The sequence below is a fragment of the Durio zibethinus genome, chromosome 8, assembly GCF_047325235.1.
Source record: "Durio zibethinus cultivar Kanyao isolate XHJ-2024 chromosome 8, ASM4732523v1, whole genome shotgun sequence".
In the NCBI taxonomy this organism is placed as follows: domain Eukaryota; kingdom Viridiplantae; phylum Streptophyta; class Magnoliopsida; order Malvales; family Malvaceae; genus Durio; species Durio zibethinus.
In genome coordinates this window covers 27,090,104-27,113,700 of record NC_143169.1, presented here as the reverse complement: position 1 = coordinate 27,113,700, position 23,597 = coordinate 27,090,104, and the positions used below count along the sequence as shown (strand labels likewise).

The following is a 23,597-nucleotide window of genomic DNA, read 5'->3' as shown; positions in this document are numbered from 1 at the left end:
TTGTTTTGTCATAAAACAAATGTTTTAATTCGTATAAGTTTGTTTATAATAAAATAATATGAATTTATTAATATTGTGATAATTAATAAGAGATTTAAAAAATAAATCTGTATAAAACTAGTTCAATTAGTTATAATAATTTGAACAATTATTTATTTCAAACTGTTATGACCATTTGTTTTGTTATAAAACAAATTTTCTGTTGATATAATCCTACTTGGAATAAAGTAATGCTAATTTATTAATATTCTAAAAATTAATAAATAATGGATTTAAAAAATGAATCTATTGGCATGACCAATACAAATAGTTATAATTGTTTGAACAATTATCTATTTCAAATCATTATGACCTTTTGTTTCATCATAAAACAATTGTTTTTGTTCATACAACTAATTAGGAATAACATAATTTTAATTTATTAATATTTCAAAAGCTAATAAGTAAGAGATTTAAAAACTAAATATGTTTATCAAACAAGTTCAAATAGTTATGACTATTTGAACAGTTACCTATTTCAAATTGCTATAACTTTTTGTTTTGTTATAAAATATTTTTTTTTGTATTCATAAAGGCTTGTTTCAATTAAAATAATACAAATTTATTAATATTTTAACAACTAATAAGTAAATGATTTAAAAAATGAATTTGTTTACCAAATAAGTTTAAATAGTTATGACCATTTGAATAGTTATATAATTCAAATCGTTATGACTTTTGTTTTGTCAAACAGTCATGACTATTTGAGCTTGCTCAATAAATAAAATTATTTTTTAAATATTTTATTTATTAATTTTTGGAATATTAGTAAATTAGTATTATTTTATTTCAAATAAGTTTATATGAATAGAAACAATTGGTTTATGACAAAACAAAATGTCATAGCTATTTGAAATAGATAATTGTTCAAATAGTTATAACTATTTGAATGTGTTCAAAAAATAGATTTATTTTTTAAATTTCTACTTAGTAATTTTTGAAATATTAATAAATTTATATTATTTTATGACAAAAACAAATGGTCTTAATGATTTGAAATAGATAATTGTTCAATTAGTTATAACTATTTGAACTTGTACGGTAAATAGATTCATTTTTTAAATCTCTTACTCATTAATTTTAGGAATATTAATAAAATAGTATTATTTTATTTTGAATAAGTTTATATGAATTGATACAATTGTTTTATGGCAAAACAAAAGGTCATAACGATTTGAAATAAATAATTACTCAAATAGTTGTGAATATTTGAACTTGTTTGGTAAACATGTTTATTAAATTTTTTTCTTATTAATTGTCGAAATATTAATAAATTAATATTGTTTTAATCTGAATAAGCTTGTATGAACAAAAACAATTGTTATATGAGAAAACTAAAAGTTATAATGATTTAAAATAAATAATTGTTAAAATAATCATAACTATTTAAACTTATTCGATAAACAGATCTATTTTTTAAATCTTTTACTTATTAATTGTTTAAATATTAATAGGCTCAAGCATTAGGGACAGTTGCAGGGGTTGGCGCAATAAGCATGGGAGAAATGTCTAGATAGCCTAGCTAGGACCAAGCCTGCACTGCACCTAGGTGGACCCATAGGAGATTGGCAGATCTAGAATCTTTTAGAGGCATCCAGGATTGGTAGCATTCAGTGGGAAGATCCGGTGAACCCTAAGAATCAGGAGGGGGTCCTTAGAATCAGGGTTTAATTTATGTATTAATGTGTAAATCCCTTAATTCTTGGAATCATGTAATCTTTTGATTTTAGAAAGTAGCCATAATTAGTACTAGGGCCTCAACTATAAATAGAGGGTCACCCTACCCTTAGTTGTACATCATCAGACACATTTTGTCTTTAATAATATACAACATATTCCAACATTCTCTTATTTTCTCAAACTTGTATATTTTGCCTTTCTAGTTAGTCTAGTGCTTGCACGCTTGGTTCATAGGCTGACTTAGACATAAGAAGCTAATTCCTAGTCTAAGGCTCATAGATTTTGGTTTAAAGGTCCAAGCCTATGATAGTTGGTATCATAGTAGCTTCTGTGTAGGTTCTGTTCAATGATGTTCAGATCACACTCAAGGCATTTACAGAAAATGGCATCCCAGAGTAATGCTGCTAGCCAACAACCAGAGGCCTAGGAGTAAGGCTGTGGAAGAGGGAAGAAAGCTAGTTCAAAGGACATCTAGTCTATCATGGATGGGAGGCTATCTAAGGTGGAAGTGATAGTGGGCGATGTGAAGGAGAAGCTTAACGAGGTTAAGACTTACATCGAGGCATTAGACTCCATGGAGGAAGAGCTCAAAAGTGAGTTGCAAGTGGCTTTGAATAAGGCCATTGACATGACTACCCAGAGGAATGAAGCCTTGGTGGCCTAGGTGGAGACCATGCATAAAAAGATGGAAGAGCTCAAGGGGGAGTTTGCTGCTTGCAAGATAGCCATTAGGAATATCATGATTATTGAAGTATCTATGACCTATGTGGAGATTCTTAAGCCTAAGGAGTTCAAGGGGACTAGGATAGCTAAAGAAGTAGACAACTATCTATAGGGGATGGAGTAGTACTTTTAGGCCACGAGTATATAGGATGATGCTACTAAGGTAAGCACTGCTTCAATGTATCTTACTGATGTTACCTTATTTAGGTGGAGGCATAGGTGACACCGGCCCTGAAAATGGATGGTTTGTTGAAGAAAGGGTAATGGCCTAGACATGAGCATGGATACCCTACACCTAAAAAGGCCCATTGAGTGTGAGAAGAGGGTAAGGACCCCATGGTGTAAAGAAGAGGGTAATGGCACATTAAGCATAGAGGCGTTGCATGGTTCAACAAGCTAGGATCATAGAAGCCTATGTGATACAAGTGCTGCATGCCCTAAAGGGCTAACTGAGCATGAAGAGAGAGTAATGGCATATCACCAACTAAGGCACTACTTAATTTGACAAGCATTGGTTTCATTGGGTCAACCAAATATGCCAGAAGGCTCCTACTAATCATGAGGGCTTCTAAAAGATCCCCTTGTGCATCTCCCCTCTTGGGCCCTTCTGGAGGTGGTGCAGGTATCATACATACTAAGCCTTAGCTATAAGGCTGGCCTGTAGGTTGTGTAGGCATTCTAGGCTTTCCTTAAACGCCTTGTGCATAAACTCCCGCCAGTGCACTTAGTGTACGGGCTTCAACCTCGGGTGCACACATTGGTGCGCTTGATGTGCCTAGTGCACCCATCTAGGGCGTGACATTCTCCTCCACTTGATTATGCAATGCCCTTATTGCATCCTCTGTATGGTACTACCATAAGTCCTTAAACTACCATAAGTCCTTTATTGGTTGCCAGCTCACCTCACTGTCTGGAAGTCCCTGCCAGCACACCAAGTACTCTTATCTTGGTTGGTAGTTTTTTTATCTCACCTCTTGGTCAGCTATGATGCTATGGACCTCCTTATCATATAAGGCCTTTGCTCCTAATGGCACATGCTTTGACTTTACTCGTCCTAGATCTTTCTCATCCCCATGGAACGGCTTGAGCATGCTTACATGGAACATTGGGTGTACCTTCAGCTTAGGTGGCATATCCAACTTGTAGGTAACCTTGCCTACCCTTTTGACTACTTGAAAAGGTCCCTTATACCTTTGGACTAGGCCTTTTTGTAGCCCTCTATGGTGCACAATGGGATGCAACTTCACCAACACTAAGTCTCCAACCTGAAACTATATGTCCCACTTATTCTAGTTTGCCTACTTCTTTGACCTCTTTATCGCCTTGTGTAAATAGACTCTAGCCAAGTCAGCTTGCTTCTACCAAGCCTTGGCAAACTTGTATGCTACTGGATTTAGCCCTTTATAACCTATAGCAATTGAACCAGGTGTTAGTGGTTGTTAACCTGTCACAACCTCAAATGGTCTCTAGTTCGTTACCTCACTTCTTTGCAAGTTATAAGAAAACTGTGCAACATCTAGCAACTTTGGCTAGTATTTTTGTATGGCACTCACATAGTGCCTGAGGTAGACTTCTAATAGTCCATTCACATGCTCAGTCTGCCCATCGATTTACGGATGCATGTTGGTCAAAAAATTTAAGTTTAACCCTAATAGCTTGAACAACTCAGTCCAGAACCTGCCCGTGAAACGCCCATCCCGATCACTAACAATGGTCCACGGCACTCCCTAGTACTTAACCACATTTTTAAGGAACAATCGAGCTGCCTCCTTGGCTGGGCATTCCATGGTTGCTGGAATAAAGATTCCATACTTAGAAAACTTGTCCATCACTACCATGATGCTTCTGAACCCTTCTGCCTTGGGTAGACTAACTATAAAGTCTAGAGAAACACTCTCCCATGGTCGCTCCAGCACTGGTAATGGCTCTAAAAGATAGCCTGGTTTCTTGAGCTCCACTTTGTCTTGTTGGCACACAAGACAAGTCTTCACATAGGCCTCTACATCGTCTCTTATGTGTGGCTAGTAATACCGTTCCTCTAACAACAGCAAGGTGTGGCTCACCCCTGGATGTCCAGCCCACCTTGAATCATGGCACTCTTGTAAAACTTTCCTGTGAAGCTTCCCATGCTGTGACACAAATAGTCTACTGCCCCTAGTGTACAACAAACCATCTTGCACATAAAATTGCCAAGTCTTACCTTGTTGGGTGTACTTTATAAGAGCCTTCATTGTAGGATCATTTGTAAGTCCCTCATAATGGTATGAACCATGACAGGTAGGCTGATATGGGATATCAGGTGAGTGGATGCCCGGGTTTCAGAGTCACTTGGGTCAAAGCTTAAGTCTCGACCCGTGACACAAGTGCCTAACCCTTTTGGAACCTTCAGTGCCCTCACACCTCGCTTGCTTCCAAGCTTCTCTATTCCTTTCATGCCCACCCATTTGGCCTATCTCTAGGTTGATCTAAAAGTTTCCATGCCTGTAAGCCTAGCCTATTTCCAAGTGGTTTTAGGCCTTTTTGTGCCTTACTGTTTGTGCCACATCTTGGGACTTTCTAGAAACTTCCAATGAGTAGCCTTCATCCCTATCACTGTGCAACTTACCTTGAGTGCACTCCTACACTCTGACCTTGGCTTGACCCACACATTTGGGTAAAGTAAGTGCCTTTAAGGCCTCTGTTTCAATCCTTCCTAGTTCATTACCCATATCATTATAAGCAAGTCTTGTCACATGACCCTCTTGGTCTTGAACTTGTGCGTGATCTATGACATATGCATCGAGGGTCATTTGATGTCGATGGTGGTTGAGGCATGTGCATGTGTCATGGTCTACAAGCTTTTCTAGGCCTAAGGGTTCTCTTTGAGTCAAAAAGTAATTCTAGTTCTAACAGGATAGGGTTTGACATCCAGAGGGACTAGGCCTTGAGCCTTATTGGAGGTTCAGGTCACAGGAAATTAGCACAGAACAATGGTATGGGCAGCAATCAAGACTCCAAAGGCTTAGGCATAGTGTTCAAGTTTGGTAGAATTAAGCCAGGCCCAAGTGTAGTTATTGGTGAGTAATATGTAGGCACACAGCCAAACCTAAGTGAGGGCACTGATGATTGAGGTATGGGTGCATGATCAAACCCAAGTGTGGGCATGCTTGAACACAGTCCTAGGAGGATCAAATTTGGGGGCCTCTAGAAGGCTAAATATTGCAGCACAATCTTTGACAAGCTGGAATTATACTAAGCACTTGAGTTTCATAGGTTGACTTAGGCACATGAGTCAATTACATGTCTAAGGTCACATGGAGTTTGGCTTAAGATTAGAGCCCATGACACATGCACCAAGTGTCATTTGGTGCTGATGGCACTCAATAGGCAAACAAGTACCTTGAAAGGGATTAAAGAGTGGTGATAGGGTCATGGTACACATGCTTCACCAAGTGCCAATATTTAGCGATGGTGTTTGAAGCAACAACCCACACTAAAGGCCAACATGTGCTGATGGTGGTTGATGCATGTATCGAAACCAAAGGCCAACTTGTCCCAATGATGGTCGAGGCATGTGCATGCACCATAGTTCATTGGGTGCCGATGGTTGTCAAGGCATGTGTATGTGTCATGGTCTGTAAACTGGTCCAAGCCTAAGGGTTTTCTCTAAGTTGAATAATAGTTTCAATTCTAGTGGGGCAAGGTTCGACAGCTAGGGGAACTAGGACTTAAGGCATATTAGAGGCCTAGGTTAGAGGGAACTAGCCCATAACAATGGTATGGGTAGTGATCAAGACTCTAGAGGTTCAGGCATGGTGCTCATGTTTGGCAGAGTTTAGTCAAGCCCAAGTGCAGGTACTGGTAAGTGCTTATATGAATTTACAAGCCATAAAAATGGCATTGGCTTAGCAAAAATATGAAGATGTGCCTGAACCCACCTACTACTTGGTCATGGTATGCATGGTACATGGCCAAGGCCCAGGATACCCACGTGTAGTGCTCAACCCAACATGTGCTGATGGTTTTCAGGGGAACTACCCGCATAAAGAGCCAGCATGTGCTGATGGTGGTTAAAGCATGTATTAAGACCAAGAGATAACATGTCCTGATAGTGGTCAAGGAATGTGTATGTGTCATGGTTCACAAGCTGGTCTAAGCCTAAGGATTCTTTCCAAGTTAAGGAATAACTCTAGTTCTAACAAGATAAGGTTCGACAAGTAGGGGGACCAAGCCTTGAGACTTACTGAAATCCTAAGTCATGGGGAACTAGCTTGGAATAGTGGTATGGTTAGTGATCAAGACTGCAAGGTTGAGACATAATGTTCAAGTTAGGCACCATTGAGCTAGGCTCTGATGTGGGCATTGGTAAGCACTTATATGAATTTACAAGCCATAAAAATGGCATTGGCACTGTAGAAATATAAAGATGTGCCTGAGCTCACCTACTAGCAGATCGTAGTGTACATGATGCATGGCCCAGGCCCAGGATACCTGCATATGGTGTGTAGCCTAGCATGTGCTGATGCTATTCGAGGTAACTGCCCGCATAAAAGGCTAGCATGTGCCAAGTCCACTGGCCCACATGTCCTAAAGGTGGTCAAGGCTTGTGCATGTGTTACAATCCATAAATTGGTCTAGGCTTAGGGTTCTCTTTGAGTCTAGAAGTAATTATAGTTCTAGCGAGATAGGGTCTGACATCTACAAGGACCAAGTCTTGAGGCCTATTAGAGGCCCAGGTCATTAGGAACTAGCCCAAAATAGTGGTATGGATAGTGATCAAGATTCCAAAGGCTCAGGCATAGTATTCAAGTTCAATAGAATCGAGCCAAGCCAAGGTGCAAGAGTTGGTGAGTGATGCACAGACACACAGTCAAACCTAGGTATGGGTGCATGGTCGACCAAGGTACAAACACACCTAAACACAATCCTAGGAGGATCTATATTTATGGGCTTTTAGAAGGCCTAGCACTGCAGCATAATCTTTGACAAGCTAGAATTATGCTAAGCACTTGAGTTTAGTATGCTGACTTAGGTAGACAATAAGATGTAATCGATCGAGTTTAAGCCAATACAATATTAAGCTTGAGCTTAAGCTTGACTCAAAATTCAAAGCTCAAAACTTGACTCAAGCTCAACTCAAAATTTGAAGCTCAAACTCGATTAAGTTTTATTTTTTAGCTCAATTTTAACTTAAGATAGAATTTAAGCTACTCGAGCTTGCTTGATAAAGCTCAATTCTTTTATTTGACAAAAGCTCAATTAGCTGTGCTTGAGCTTGAACTCAAGTTCAAGATATTTTATTAATTAAAATAATTAAAATACATTAAAATATAAAAAGGTCAATTAGGCTTGTGAACTACTCGAGTTAGGAATAAGAATGATTGAACTTGCCTTGACTCGATAATAACCAAGCCAAATTTGAATTTTATTTGAGTTGGACCTAAATAGCTGGTGAGTACTAATGTATCATTTACACCTTTAGCAAATGGAGTCAATTTGCTATCCAAGGTCACACGGGGTTTGGCTTAAAACTGCCCATGACATATGCACCGAGCACCATTTGGTGTTGATGGTGGTCGAGGGGCAAACAAGTGCCTTAAGTGGGAGGGTCACAATACATATGTCATACCAAGTGCCAAATCTACTAAAGAGGTGTTTAAGGCAACAACCTACACCAAAGGCCCACTTGCACCAACGATGGTTAAGGTAAGTGCTCACATAAAGTGCCAGCATCTGGCGATGGTGTCTGAGTCAACATCCCGCACCATGGTGCTAGCATATACATATGGTGTCTAGGGTAACAATGGGCTAGCATTTGTTGTTATGTTTAATGCAATTGCTTGCACCAACCAAGGGCCAGATGTTGTCGATGGTGTTTGAGGCAACAACTTGCACTAGGTGTGATGCTACCATCAGTAGGGTAAAACTAACCTGTCTCATGGTAGTCTAAACCTAGCTCATGTTTCCTAGTGGTGGGTGAACAATCTAATACTTGGTGAATTCTGCTTCACAATGATAGGAAGAGCCAACATCAAAGAATCAAAAAGTAGTGTCGTTATGAATGCTTGGTTATCATAAGCCAATTATCCCTCTGGTTACTTTTCTAACACCTCTAGCTTTAAATTTTAAAGGTCTAAAGGATCAATAGGCCACACTTTCATGATTCGTATTCGTATTGGAAAATAGAATCAAATGAGCTTTTACCCTTTTATTCCACACAAGATTTCTATTCTTGTTGAGCTCATCTTAGGACACTTGTATTATCTTTTAACAAATGTGCCGGCTTAGACAAACTCCCCACCTAACAAGGTCTTACGCTTAGATTGATCAACCAATGGTAGTTTTGGCTCCAAAAGGAGGGGTCATGCCCTACCTCTGGTTCATGGAATAAGCAAAATAATGTTAAAAGTTGTGATATTTCAATTTTGCCCAAGGGCTCCCACTTATCCTATACCTTTCAAGTCATTTCACAAAGTTGGACTCCGCCAAGCTCATTCCTTTGGTCATGCTTTTGTTGGATAGTAGATAGGGATAATGGGAATCTCATTAATCCATTTATGCAGTCACTAATTAGATGACGAGGCATTTGGTTACCCTAAGAGAGTCATAGTTACTCCAGCTATTTACCTGCACTTGGTTGAATTTCTTCACTTTGACATTTAGAGTACTGGGCAAAAATAACATTGAGTGAGCATCTGTAGGGACCATTGTAATGCTTTGTTTTAATTAAATAGTTGGATTCCCCTTGTTCATAATAGTTTTGAGTAAACTATTCATCATCTAGGAAAGACCCCCAAGGGAGCCATTCTCAGTCCATCCTTTAATCGGCATGTGATGACCCATTCTCATTGTAAGAGCAGTTCAAGTAATGCACCGGTAGCCAATAGGTTCAAGATTGGAACCCCCATGCCTAGCCTTCAGAGCCAACCCTTTTCCCAAGGTTACAAATCTATTTTATCGACATCCTTTACCTATATTGGTTCATCAACCAAAGGTTGTTCACATTAGAGACCTGATGCAATTATGAGTATGACTGGGCATGGATGGTAGTTGGTCTTCTAGATTTTCAAAGGTTGCCAAGGGTTCATTAGACACCATGCAACGTGTAGTGCTCTTTTGGTTGTTGGACCCTACCTTTGGTTGAGCCATTTCCAGGGTAGGTAGCCATTAAATAAAAAAGATAACCCTTCCTAAGGCCCCTACCAACATCTTCAAACTCCTTAACGTTGCCATTAGTCACCGCATCTTGGTTTAAGAATTGTAGCTTGATTCCCTTTTGAAGCTTGTGCTAGACATACTATCAGATGACCTTTCCCTATCTTTTAGGATTGACTAACCTATGTGCAAGTGCCATTCACATGAAACCTTTCTCTTCTTCTACCTTCAAAGTTCTTATTTGAATATTTACTACTACCACTAAGATCTATATTGATGGTCTCTCTACTCATGCTTTGGGTTTTGCAGTGCCCCCACACCTTACTATTCATTAGGGCCTGGCCCTTGCCCTAACAGCCATATATAGGTTGTGTGCTTAAGCACCATCCTTTTTTAAGGCTAGTTGATTTAGCAGGTGAGTTATTACACACTCTTTAGTGGATTTTGACTTTTATTACCACTGTCCTATTGTCTTAATTGACCAACACCTTTTATAGGTTATAGGTTAGCATGTAGTTAGGCATCGTAACCTAGCTTCTAGTTTATCCTGCATCACCATTTCTGCTTAACAAAATGGCCCACTTGGAGCTCATGATTCCATGGAGCTATTCCATGAAGTAGCCTCGCCCTCTTACCTATTTAAAGTTTTAGAATAGGTCAAGGGTGTTACATCTTTGATGCCTCTAATCATTAGCTTTACTTGATAGAACTTGCTAAAGGCTCCAACTATCCTGAGAGAAACTTTAGAGAGAGCTAGCTATTAGACATTTCAATTAGTTTTTCACTCTATACCTAAGTCAAATGAATGATTTGCATGTTAGTATTACTGCGAGCCTCCATCAGAGTTTCCTCTACCTTCGCTTCACTCAGGCGCAGTCCAAAAGATTAAGGTTGATAGTGCACTTGTAAGGGATCTTACCAATTAGTATCCTTTCACTTTATGGGTTTTCTAGCTTGTTGACTTGCACACATGTCAGACTCCTTGGTTTGTGTTTCAAGATGAGCCAGATGGGGAGCCTGTAGGTTGACCCCAGGAGCACATGTGCGCTGACACACATCTAGATGGCATCTGTTGCATTATTAGATAGTGGCAACAATGTCTCTGTAGGTAAATAAAAAGCTTGAGCTTGGGCCATTACCATGATCCGCATCCATCCAAGCCCCAAGCCGATTGGTGGACCAGCTCTCGCCATTCCACATCCAACTGATGAGCATTCCTAGCCCCCATCTACTTCTCTACCAATAATTTCATGCACTTTTTTACTTTTTTTTTAAAGTCCTTTTCATATTTCCCTTATGATACTTGTTCGTTATTGGTCTCTTCCTTGTATTCAGCCTTGGATAGAATTTACTACCTGATTAGGGCTACATTCCTAAACAACTCGACTCGCAGAAAGCACCTCATGGTGTGATAGGGTCTAGGCATAACGAGGGTTTCACCCTCTTTGATACCTCTTTCTAGTGGACATGGGCCCAATCCACCATTGAAGATGTTTCTCCAGACTATAATTTGGACATTGAAGATGCTCGATTTCAAGTTAGGCTTTTCCCAATTTGCTCATCATTACTAAGGGAATCCTAGTAAGTTTCTTTTCCATTACATATTATTATGCTTAAACTCAGAAAGTAATCTTGCCTGACCTAGGGTCATGATGCGAGGGGTCTAATGGGGTTCAGATGGAAAATAAATGCTCGTCACTAGTGATAATGCATGTTAGGAGCTTTACCAGCAATGGTCACAGCATTATTTTTATTGTGGACTCACTTTTGGGCCAATGACAACTGACGAGATCATAGGAGGCCATCTTTTGCCACCTCGCCTGAAGCTTGATGGGCGGGGGGTTTGAGGGGACAATGATGCATGACACGTAGGCAATTAGGCCCTTGGCCTAATGGCTTAGGGTGAAACTTGTATTTAAAGACTTGATGGCTCATGGGATTCTACATTTCATGCCAAGTATCATATTTCACTATGTTCTTCATCGATGCAAGAGTTAAGATATCCATTTTTGAGAGTCGTTTTGGTTTTTCATGACAAAAGGAGTTACGGTGCCACCCATGCATGCAATGTGAACCGATGACAATGGCACACACACTCTTTCTCATTTTGATCCCTTGGTGCGATACATGCTGGGGATTTGTTATTTGACCACAAGTGATGGCATTGATTGTTTCATTCACCTGACAGGCAAAACAAAGTGACCATTGTGCACACCCCCAACCAAAAGAGCCTTGAGGCATGAAGGCAACCTCGTCCCATTGATGTTTTGTTAACATATTCACGTATCATTCATTAAGCAAGTTTCAACAATGATCCTTCCAGAAGTTCACCTATGAAAGCCTTGTTATGACTTCTTTTTCCTCTAAATGATAAAGTTTAGTGGACTTCTCATGATGTCGCAGGAAGCAAACCATCCATGTTGCCATGATTTGAACACTTCGTGGACCATTCAATTGGTAGGAGTGATAGGTGGTGTGTACAAAGGTTAGGGATGTAGTTAATGCAAGTTGATGACTCACGCTTACTAGGAATTCCTCATTGAAAACCAACAATGGCAATGATCTATCCCCATCATGATGAAATTTAAAGATTACCTGACCCTATTAGCCAAGGCTATAGACACATTGAATACATTAGTGTATTGTGTGTGTGGCCCAAAATATCTAAAGGTATCAGACTTGTTATTGCCTCAAAGTTCCTTAGCCTAAAAGGCCATTGTCATTCTAAGAAGCTAGCCACGAAGGTTCACCTTCACATAGCTAGTTAATAGGCTGAGGTCTCGTTCGTTAATTAAATTAACTAAACAAATCACTCCACCAACTAAGAATGGCCATGCACTACCACCCATAGAATAAAAAAAGAGCTCTTAATCTATCAATCCTTAGTTGTCTAGACTTGCTAAGTTTCCATGTGTTGAGTCAAATTAAGCCATAGGCTCCATTACTAGTGGTGTCTTTTAGGTTTCTGCCTTATGACCATACTCCTCTTGAAACCTAAAGACTTTGATTTCTTATAAGGTGTTGGAGGAGTCCTAAAAGTAACATCCGTTGATTCTTGGTTGGCATCATTTATGGTTAAGACTAAGATAGTATCTAATCATCTTTGAGCCTTCAACTTTCATTCTTGATTAATGAAAACATCCTTGGCAAATGCTTTCATAGTTGTTTGTCTTTCATAAATTCAAGAATTTAACCTTTGACTATGAAATATGAATGTCCTTGACTAGCCTTATTAATCATTACTCCAATCACCATAGTATCATCAAAGAACCAAACCGACAACAATGGGGGTTTCGACGATCAGAGGTGGGGGGCCAGGGGGTTTGTGCACATGATGTGTGATGGGTGCTGGTCCTTGGCCCTTATATTTGCCCCCTATCCCCCAATGAACCTTAATAACTCACACCCCCTTAATGAGCATTAAAGCTTTTATGGTTCACAATCAGTACCCATTCAAGTGTTTGAAATGGGGACACTTTTTTCAAATGGCCACAAAATCTTCTACACTAATTTTTTAGCTGAATGCTTTTGTGGATGCCAACAAAAATACAATAATTTTTCTACACATGGGATTTTTCAATTCTCACCAAGAATAACATTTTGCTACGTTCTTCATCAATGCAAGACCCGAGATATCTATTACTAAGAGTCATTTTGGTTTTCCATGACAAAAGGAGTCACGATGCCACCTATGAACACATTGCAAAAGGGATAGCAACATCATACATACTTTTCTTCCTTCTAGTTCCTTAGCACGATATGCATCGAGGGCTTGTTATTTGGCCATAGACAATCATACCAATCATTTTACCCACTCGAGAGGTAAAACAAATTGATCGTCGCACACTCCTAGGGCTAGAAGGGGCTCAGGGTATGAAGACATGCTTGCCCTCTCAGTGTTTCATTAACACATTTGTGGGTCATTCGTTGAGCAAGTTTCAACAATGATCATTCCCTAAGTTCACCTACAAAAACATTGTTACAACTTTTCTTTCCTCTAAATGATAAGGTTCAGTGGACTTTCCATGATGTCACAGGTAGTAAACCATCCACGTCACCATGATCCAAACACTTCACTAGACATTCAATCAGTAGGATGAGCGGTGTGTAAAAAGAGTAAGGATGTAGTCAACATGAGCTGATGACTCGCACCTACTAACCCTAGCATGATGAAATTTCAAAGATTACTTAGACTTATCAGCCAAGGCTATAGACTCATTGAATATATCAGTGTAGCATATGTGCAACCTAGAACATCTTAGGGCATCACAAACTTGTTATTGCCTTAAACTTCCTTAGCTTAAGTAGCCATAGTCCCTCTAAGAAGCTAGCCACAAAGGATCACCTCCATGTAGCTAGTTAACAAGCTAAGGTCTTGTTCGTTAATTGATTTAACTAGACAAATCAATCCACCAACTAGGAACTACCATGCACCACCTCCCATAGAATCAAGAGAGAGCTCTTAGTTTATCAATCTTTACTATGTCTAGACCTAGTAAGTTTCCTTGTATTGAGTCAAATTAAGCCATAGGTTGTACTATTGGTGGTGCCTTCCATCAATTCCTTTAAGTTTTAGCCTTGTAACCATGCTCCCCCTAGAACCCAAAGACTTTGATTTCTCATAAGGTGTCGATAGAGTCCTAAAAGTAACATCCATCATTCTTTGGTTGACAACATTTATGGTTAAGACTAGGATGATATCTGATCATCTTCAAGCTTGCAACTTTCATTCTTAATTAATGAAAACATCTTTGGTAAATGCTTTCACAATTATTCATCTTTCATAAAAAGAAGGGGTCGTGCCCTACCTTTGATTTACAAAATAAGTAAAGTAGCATTAAAAGTAGTGGTATTTCAATTTCACCCGAGGGCTCCCACTTATCCTACACCTCTCAAGTCATTTCACAATGTCAGACTAGAGTTAAGCTCAGTTGGGTAATTTTTCTTTGTTGATTCTACCAAACCCATTCTCTTGGGTGTAGTTTCGCTAGATAGTAGACAGGGATAGAGGGAATCTCATTAATCCTTTCATGCACATCAATAATTAGATGACAAGGCATTTGGCTACCTTAAGAGATTCATAGTTACTCCCGCCGTTTACCTACACTCAGTTGAATTTATTCACTTTGACATTTAAAACACTGGGCAAAAATCACATTGTGTGATCATCTGTAGGGACTATCGCAATGTTTTGTTTTAATTAAATAGTCAGATTCCCTTAGTCCATCCTAGTTCAAAGTTGACTATTCATTGTTTGGGGAAGGCTCCCGATCGACACATGGTGACTTGCTCTTGCCATGGGAATAGCTCAATAGTGCATTTATAGCTGATGGGTTGAGGAATAGGACCCCCATGCACAGCCCTCAGAGCTAATCCTTTTCTTGAGGTTATGAATCCATTTTGCCAACTTTCATTGTATACATTGTTCCATTGACCAATGGTTGTTTACTTTAAATACCTGATGTGGTTATGAGTATGATTGGACATGGATGGCACTCAGTGCTCCAAATTTTCAAGGGTTGCTAAGGGTGCACCAGACACTAAGCAACATACGTTGCTCATCTAGCTACTGGACCCTACCTACAATTGTGTCATTTCCAGGGTGGGAAGGCCATGAAATAGAAAAGATAACTCTTTTTGAAGACCCACCAATGTCTCTAGATTTTTTAATATTGCCTTCAATCACTGTATCTCAGTTCAAGAATTTTAACCTTATTCCCTTTCAAAGCTTGTGCTGGATGCACTATTAGACTATCTTCCCCTATCTCTTAGGATCAACTGACCCATATGCAAGTGCCATTCACATGGAACCTTTCCTTTCTTTGGCCTTCAAAGTTTTCATTTGAATATTTACTACTAATGCCAAGATCTACACTGATGGTTGCTCCACCTGAGCTCATGCCTTAAGTTTTGCAGCAACCATGTGCTTTCTTACTCATTGGGCTTGGCCCTTACCCTGATAGTCAAGTATAGGTCGTGTGCTTAAGCGTCATCCATTTTCAGGGCTAGTTGACTCAGTAGGTGAGTTGTTACACACTTTTTAGCAAATTTCAACTTCCATGACCACTGTTCTACTATCTTAATCGACCAAGACACTTTGTGGGTTCTAGGTTAGTGCAAAGTTAGGCACCATAACATGGCTTCTGGTTCATTCTGCATCACCAGTTTTGCTTACAAAAAATGGCCCACTTGGAGCTCTCAATTTCGTGGCATGGCTTAATGAAGTCACACCATCCTACCTATTTAAAGTTTAAGATAGGTCGAGGGTGTTGCAGCCTTGATGCCTCTAATCATTAGCTTTACTTGATGGAATTCACTAAGGGCTTCAACTATCCTAAGGAAAACTTCAAAGGGAACCAGCTATTAAACAGTTTGATTAGTCTTTCACCCTTATACCCAAGTTAGGTGAACAATTTACATGCTCGTATCATTATGGGCCTCCACCATAGTTTCCTTTGGCTTTGTCCCACTCAGGCATAGTTTCTTATCTTTTAGGTCTTTCTAGGCATGCTCACACTCAAACCTTTCTCAGAAGATCAAGGTCGATTAGTAGCTCACTCATGAGGGATCCCACCAATCAGCTTCTTTGTGTTTTATAGGATTTTTACCCCATTAACTCACACATATGTTATCTTTGTCCATGTTTCAAGATGGGCCAAATAAGGAACCTGCAGGCCTATGTCAAGAGTATGTGAGTGTCAAGGCATGTCCAGATGGCATGTGCTGTATTTTATAATCATGGTAACAATGTCTCCATAGGCATATTGAAAGCTTGGGTTCAGGCCATTGCCACAACCCACAATGGTCCATGCCCTAGCCGATCAACGGATTGGCTATCGTTGTTCCACATTTAACAAAGATGCATCATTGGCCACCATTTCACTTTTTTCTTGATAATTTCAAAAACTCTTTGACTCTTTTTTCAAAAATTTTTTCATCTTTCCCTCGTGATACATGTTTTTTATTAGTTTCTCACCCATATTCAACCTTGGATGGTTTGATAGGGTTTAGGCATAGTAGGACTCTCAACCTCTCTGGTTCCCCTTTCCTGGGGACTTGGGCTTGGTCCACCACTGAGGACACTTTTGTAAACTACAATTTAGTAGCCATGGGCACCCGATTCTCAAGCTGGGCTCTTTCTAGTTCGCTTGTTATTACTAGGGGAATCTTGGTAAGTTTTTTTTTTTTTCTGTATATTAATATGCTTAAATTCATTAGGTAATCCTACTTGACCTAGGGTCATGATACTAGCATCAATCAAGTGATGTGAGGGGTCCAATGGGGTCTAGATGGACAATGAGCATGCGTCACCAAAGTCGAGGCATGTCAAGAGCTTTACCATCAATGATCATGATGCTATCATTATTGGGGACTCATTTTTGGGCCAACCACGATCGATGAGATCATGAGGGGTAATTTTCAGCCCCTTACTATAGAGCATAATGGGTGGGGGTTTAGAGGGGGAGACAATGAATGACACCCAGGCAGGCGTGCCCTTGGCCTAATGGCTTACAACACAACTTGCATTCAAAGACTCAATGGTTCATGGGATTCTACAATTCACACCATGTATCACATTTTAGTACATTCTTCATCGATGCGAGAGTTGAGATATCCATTGTTGAGAGTTGTTTTAGTTTTTCACAAAAAGAAGGAGTCATGATACCACCCATGTATTCACCATGAACAGGATGGAGAAGGCACACATGCTCTTTTTCATTCTGGTTCCCTAGGGTGATTGGTGCCAAGGGTTCGTTATTCAGCCATAAGCAATGATACTAATAGTTTCACCCGTTTAGGAAGTGAAATGAATTGATCATCATGCACACCTAGGGCAAGAAAGGGCTTGAGGCATAAAGGTACCCTTGGCCCCTTAGTGTTTTGTTAATGCATTGTTGTTCATTAAACAAGTTTCAATAATGATCTTTTTACAAGTTCACATACGAAAACCTTGTTATGACTTTTCCTTTCTCTAAATGTAAGGTTTGGTGAACTTTTCAAGACATCATGGGCAATGAACTACATGTTGCCATGATCCAAACACTTCATCAGACCATTCAATCAGTAGGAGTGATGGGCAATGCGTACAAAGGGCAATGATGTAGTTAGTGTGAGCTAATGACTCACGCCTAACAGAAATTCCTCGTTGAAGACCAATAATTGAAATGATCTATCACCATGATGACAAAATTTTAAATATTACTTAGGCCTATCAGCCAAGGCTATATGTCACAAGTTGAGACTCAAGCTCTGACTTGTGTAGCTCTAGGACCCAGGAATTGACTTATTCAGTGTCCCAGAGCAGCCTTTAACTAGATCAATGCATGGACATTTGAAACTCCAGGGCCAACCATCTTAATCTACTAATAGACAAGGCTGCACATAAATTGCTTGATGGAAAGCTAAAGAAAACAATAGAGATAGGAAGGAGTAAACTTGTATTATTCAAGTTGTGGTGTGTATAGTGAGGGTGAGGGGCTTCTCCTATTTATAGCTAAGGTCCCCTTGAACCAATGGCTGACATAGTTCCTATCCTAAGGCTTACAAAGAATCCAATATATAGAGGACATTACAATATGATTACATTGGAGAGTTCTAATTTTATATAAACTCTATCAGAAAAGGAGTTTAAATTAGCTTAGACTTTTTCTTTAGCAGTATCTATATGGGGCCTTTTTTGGACCTTTGCATGGTTTAGTTCTGCTATGCTTGGGCCTATTCATGTGCTTATGTCTAGGTCTATTTGAAAGTTGTCGAACTAGATCCCTTAGCTTGAGCTCCCTAATCTTGTTTTGATGCCCATGCACCTATTCTTGGCCTTGGTCTTACCCCCAAGACCTCTATTATGCCTCTAGGCCTAGTTTCCCTTACATTCTAACTTGGTCCTGATTACCTTAGAATCGCTCCCTATCTTAGTGAGAACCCCTGGGCTTGGTTTTGCCTATGGACTGTGACATTTTCCCCCACTTATTCTAGCAACAGCTTCATTGTCAGAGGGATATTGCACCTGAACTGCATGCCTCTATGCAAATCAGCTTTGTCTTCTCCCCTCGAACTAGATTTCCCATGTGCTTGTCCCATACCCAAATAAGTACTCTACTGGTTGTTCTCTCGAGTATCATCAACCTTATGCTACACTAGTCCTTTTCGCCTACACGTCTAATGTCTCATATACTTTCTTTGAATTACCTACTACAAACTTTTTTTTGGAGGGATCTGGCTACACCTTAAGAGTAATGCTGTGACATTCCATTACCACATCACTATCATCTCCTAGAGAGGTTCTACCTTTTCAACAGAATCGAAAAGCATCGAGCCGCATCACCTTGGGCTCCTCTTAGTGCTCATCACCACTACTACTCTTGCCTATAAACAACTCTTTTACATAGTTGATGGTTAAAGGCCTTGCACACCTCAGGCACTTCTTCACCCTTTGCTAATTGTTACAAAAAAAGCAACTCAAGGGCTTATTCTTCTTGCCCCTACTGGTAGTAGTAGTGGCCATGCAAAATCTAGGATTTCTCATAGCCCTTTCCTCTCTTAGGGAACAAACACTGGTGTCTCCCCTACTTTGGTTGTTTCCCCTAGGCTTTGGAGACTTAGTGCACTAAACCTGAGTCTTTGATTCCATAACAACACTGGCCTAACTTGACTCCTACATACCTCTTTGTTGTAGCATGGCCTTTACTCCTAGCTTTTGACCATCAAAAAACTGCTTAGCCACCACCACCTTATGTCCTAAGCCTACAGCAACAACTATGGCAGTTTGAAATGTAATATGATTAACCTTGAGCATTGCTAGCTCCGCTTGCAAGGTTCACACCATGGCCTTTAATGCCTCATTCCACTGCATGAGAACCTCTTATACCTTATTCAAGGATCCTTCCCTATCCTTGACCCTATACCTCAATTCAATAATAGTCACCTCGAACTTTTGCAATTGGTATCTAGGGACATTACCATGTCCCCTAATCTAGCCTTCCTTCTTTCGTCTATAGGTGGGCACTTATCAAGGGCTTTACCTTGGCCTTTGGTCTAGTTTTCCTTAGTGATGCCATAACCCTAAACAATTTACAAAACCAAAGAGATTACCTCAACCTTTTACACATTCCAATGATCTAGTCTTGATCCTCATGAACCAGCACACCTATCTGTTGGCATAACACACCAATACACACACATTATCAAGCACCAATCTATACATTGGCTCAACACACCCTGCATTCTCAGTCAGACACTAGTCTATACACCTACACACCATGCATAGCACTTTTATAGCACCATAATAGTAATCGGTTAAACACCTAGTCTACACTCTTGTACACTTATATCTTATGCACTAGGGGGCATATCACTAGCACACAAGCATAAAAATGACCTATGATGCCCATACCACAAAATTGAATGCCTACACCAACACGTTCGAAACCTCTTCCAATGTTAACTTTAGTTTTAGTAGCACACAGCATTGATCACTTTGGACTAGCTTTTTCTAACTTTGAACTAGTTCTAAACCTGCTCTAATACCATTTATCATGGGTTAAGACTCAAGCTTTGACTTGTATGGCTCTAAGACCCAGGAATTGACTCATCTGGTATCCTAGATAAGCCTTTAACTGGATAGATGCATGGGCACTCAAAACTCCAAGGCTAGTTACCCCAATCTACTGTTAGACAAGGCTACACATAAATTGTTTAATAGAAAGCTAAAGTGAATGACAGAGATAGGCAAGATTAAACTTGTATTACTCAAGTTGTGGAGAGTATAATGAGGTTAGGGGCACCTCTTATTTATAGCTAAGGCTTCTTTGAATCAATGGTTAACATAGTTCCTATCCTAAGCTTACAAAGAGTCTAATATATATAGGACATTACAATAGGATTACATTGAAGAGTTCTAATTTTACATGGACTCTATTAAAAAGGGGTTTGAATTATCTTGGACTCCTTCTTTAGTAGTGCCCGTGAGGGGCCCTTTTTTGGGCTTGTGCTTTCTTTCGTTCTACTTACGCTTGGGCATACACCTATACCCATGCCTAGGTCTGTCTGAAAGCTACTAAACCAAATCTACTAGCTTAAGTTTCTTGAGCTCATTTCAGTGCCTATGCATCCATTCTGGGTCATGGTCCTACCTTTGAGACCTCTATTGAACCTTTATGCCTGGTTTACCTTACATATTGACTTGGTCTCAGTAGCTTTAGAACTGCTCCTTGTCTCAATGAGAACCCTTGGCTTGGTCTTTCCTATGAAACAGTGACATATAAACTTGTTGAATACATTAGTGTAGCACGTGTGTAGCCTAGAACATCTAAGGGCATCACAAACTTGTTATTGCTTCAAACTTCCTTAGCCTAAGCGATCGTAGTCTTTCTAAGAGGCTAGCCATGAAGGATCACCTCCTCGCAGCTAGTTAATGGGCTAAAGTCTTATTCATTAATGAAATTAACTAGACAAATTGCTTCACCAACCAAGAACAACCATGTACCACCACCTATAGAATCAAGAAAGAGCTCTCATTTTATAAATCCTTAGTATGTCTGGACCTATTAAGTTTCCCCATGTTGAGTTAAATTAAACCACAGGCTCTACTCTTGGTGGTGCCCTTATGTCAATCCCTTTAAGTTTTAGACTTGTAACCATACTTCCCTCGAAACCCAAAGACTTTGATTTCTCATAATGTGCCGATAGATTCCTAAAAGTAACACTATCGATCCTTGGTTGACATTGGTTATGGTTGAGACTAGGATGATATCTGATTGTCTTTGAGCCCTCAACTTTCATTCTTGATTAATGAAAACATCCTTGGTAAATGCTTTTGTAATTGTTCATCTTTCATAAATCCAAGAATTTCACCTCTAACTATGAAATATGAATGCCCTTGACTATCCTTGTTAATCATTACTCTGATCCCAAAGGCTAACACAATAGAACTAAAATCTTATGATGTTATCCCATGCTAATGTATACAATCTTAGGCTTGCTTTGAGCACTCTAATTTTTTCAAAGTAACAGCTTTAGAGGAATGACTCAGCTAGTTAAGGCCAGGAGTACATCACTGGTAATAGGGATAAATAGACCAATGCTCACTATGAGGTAGATTAGATAACCTAACCTTAGTTCTAACTACAAGTTTTTTCATTGCAACAACACAAATATACACTATTGGAGCTAGAATTATCACAACTGCTAGCACTAGACTTGAACTCTAATGGATCCTTGTTAAGGGTTTTAGACTGTACTCATTCCAATTACCAGACTTATAGAGCCTAGTATTGTTATTTATTGTTACCACCTTCTCAAGTCAAGATTAGGTAATTTGCACACTTGCTACCATTTTTAGGATTCCTCTTTGGAATCAAACCCTAATTCTCTATTACTTGTTGCCACCATAGTAAGCCACTATCCTACCATCGAAAGTTGATAGGGTAGAAATTTGAATGATGCATCACCGATACAAAGGCCATGTGATCCGTCAAGTTATCATGAATCATCAGAGCAATAGGCAAAGCCTACATTGACCTTTTATCTAATAAATGCATCCCTTTCAGAAGTCAAGATTTATTGCACATATTAGCTCTAAAATTACTATGGTTATCCAAGTAGTAGATACCATCAAACACTATAACTAATTTGTTGAGCCATTCGTAGTTTCATAGTCTAAATTAGTTTAAACTTACACATGCTTGGCTTAATCTTTTAAACAAGCATATGACTACTAGTAGGATCAACTAGGTAGCATTCCTTCGAGACGTTGGCATTAAATGGGCCTTAACACATTGACTAAATGACAGAGAGAGCTAACACAGAGCACAAGCATCGTGCATGTCGAGCACATAAAATGCATAGCATTGGATGAACAAAGGCTGAGAGCCTATGCTTACAAAATGTTCTGCATCTAAAAGCACGATCAAACACCAATGCACCAATGTGGCCACAGAGGTTTGGGTGGCACATTTGGGACATGGGACATGATTGAGGTTTGATTTATAGCCCCAAAAGACATAAGACGAATAAAGGATGGCAAGACATCCAATTTTCATCGATTTAGGTATGCTGCACAAGATCTCGATTGCACTCTTAGGGTATGATGGCTTCATGGAGGGAGATTAAAGAGGATGATGGGTTAATAGTTCAATTCATTGATCATGGAGTCTGCCAACATGCACAACCATAGCACCACTCATATACCCATTGTGTACAAGTGACAACATCCACACAAATCAGCCCATAATCCACCCATTCAATTATGCAACAAGCGAGTAGAGGAAATGACATATGAGGCCATACCATAACTGCTTGGCATAAGAAAAACACAAGCAAAGGCTACGAGACTACATCTACCATCCAATAAACAACAATGGCATGACACCATCGATGCTTGGTTTGGTTAGGACTGCACATGTAAACTCTATTACTAGCACCCCAGGGGGACATTGCTTAATTCAGGAACTTGTTCCTGGGTTCACAGGCATCATCTGCTGCATGTGTCATGGTTCATGTGCAAGTCATAAGCCAAGTGGGTTAAGAGATGTCGCTTGTTCGAGTTGGTGTAGGCAATGGACTGGGAATGATAGAGAATAAGGTCCTAAAGGCATATACGAGGCCCAATGTGCAAATTAGGGCCTAGGCTAAGGTGTAAGAGCATGGCAGGGTGAGCAGCCTAGTGTCAAGAATAAGGACTACTCATTGGAAAGATCTAGAATGCCCTAAAAAAGAGGCATGGGCAAGCAGGCGTAAAAAACTCTAGATTAGCCTAGAGACAGGCTAGTGCATGAGTGCAAAAGAGTCTAGCTAAGCCTGAATGCTAGCCACATACATAGGTACCAAAAGTTCCAAAAGAGATTAGGGCAAGAATAGTAACAGGTACTATAGCACCTAAATAAGGAAGGCTCTAAAAGGCCCTAGTTGCATGTGGAACAGTGACCAAATGGGGAAGGTTTTAGAACTTGCTAGGTGTAGGCACTAAGTTAAAGTACCCGGACACTTCTAGACCTGAGGCTTAGGGGGAGCATAAAACAAGC

General features: G+C 39.7%; 1 non-coding gene and 6 pseudogenes across 1 annotated transcript; all 7 read right to left on the bottom strand.

The window, feature by feature from the left end:
* Positions 1-8,101: 8,101 nt before the first annotated feature.
* Positions 8,102-11,226, bottom strand: LOC149517764 (25S ribosomal RNA; annotated as a pseudogene).
* A 212-nt stretch (positions 11,227-11,438) lies between these two features.
* LOC149517763 (5.8S ribosomal RNA) lies at positions 11,439-11,594 on the bottom strand (annotated as a pseudogene).
* Positions 11,595-11,884: 290 nt separating this feature from the next.
* LOC149517762 (18S ribosomal RNA) lies at positions 11,885-13,158 on the bottom strand (annotated as a pseudogene).
* A 360-nt stretch (positions 13,159-13,518) lies between these two features.
* Positions 13,519-14,724, bottom strand: LOC149517761 (18S ribosomal RNA; annotated as a pseudogene).
* A 284-nt stretch (positions 14,725-15,008) lies between these two features.
* On the bottom strand, positions 15,009-16,795 carry LOC149517760 (25S ribosomal RNA; annotated as a pseudogene).
* A 255-nt stretch (positions 16,796-17,050) lies between these two features.
* Positions 17,051-17,206, bottom strand: LOC149517759 (5.8S ribosomal RNA). The gene has a single exon (XR_016344332.1). It is a non-coding gene; the product is annotated as a 5.8S ribosomal RNA (ribosomal RNA).
* Positions 17,207-21,224: 4,018 nt separating this feature from the next.
* LOC149517758 (18S ribosomal RNA) lies at positions 21,225-22,308 on the bottom strand (annotated as a pseudogene).
* Between the last annotated feature and the right edge of the window lie 1,289 nt (positions 22,309-23,597).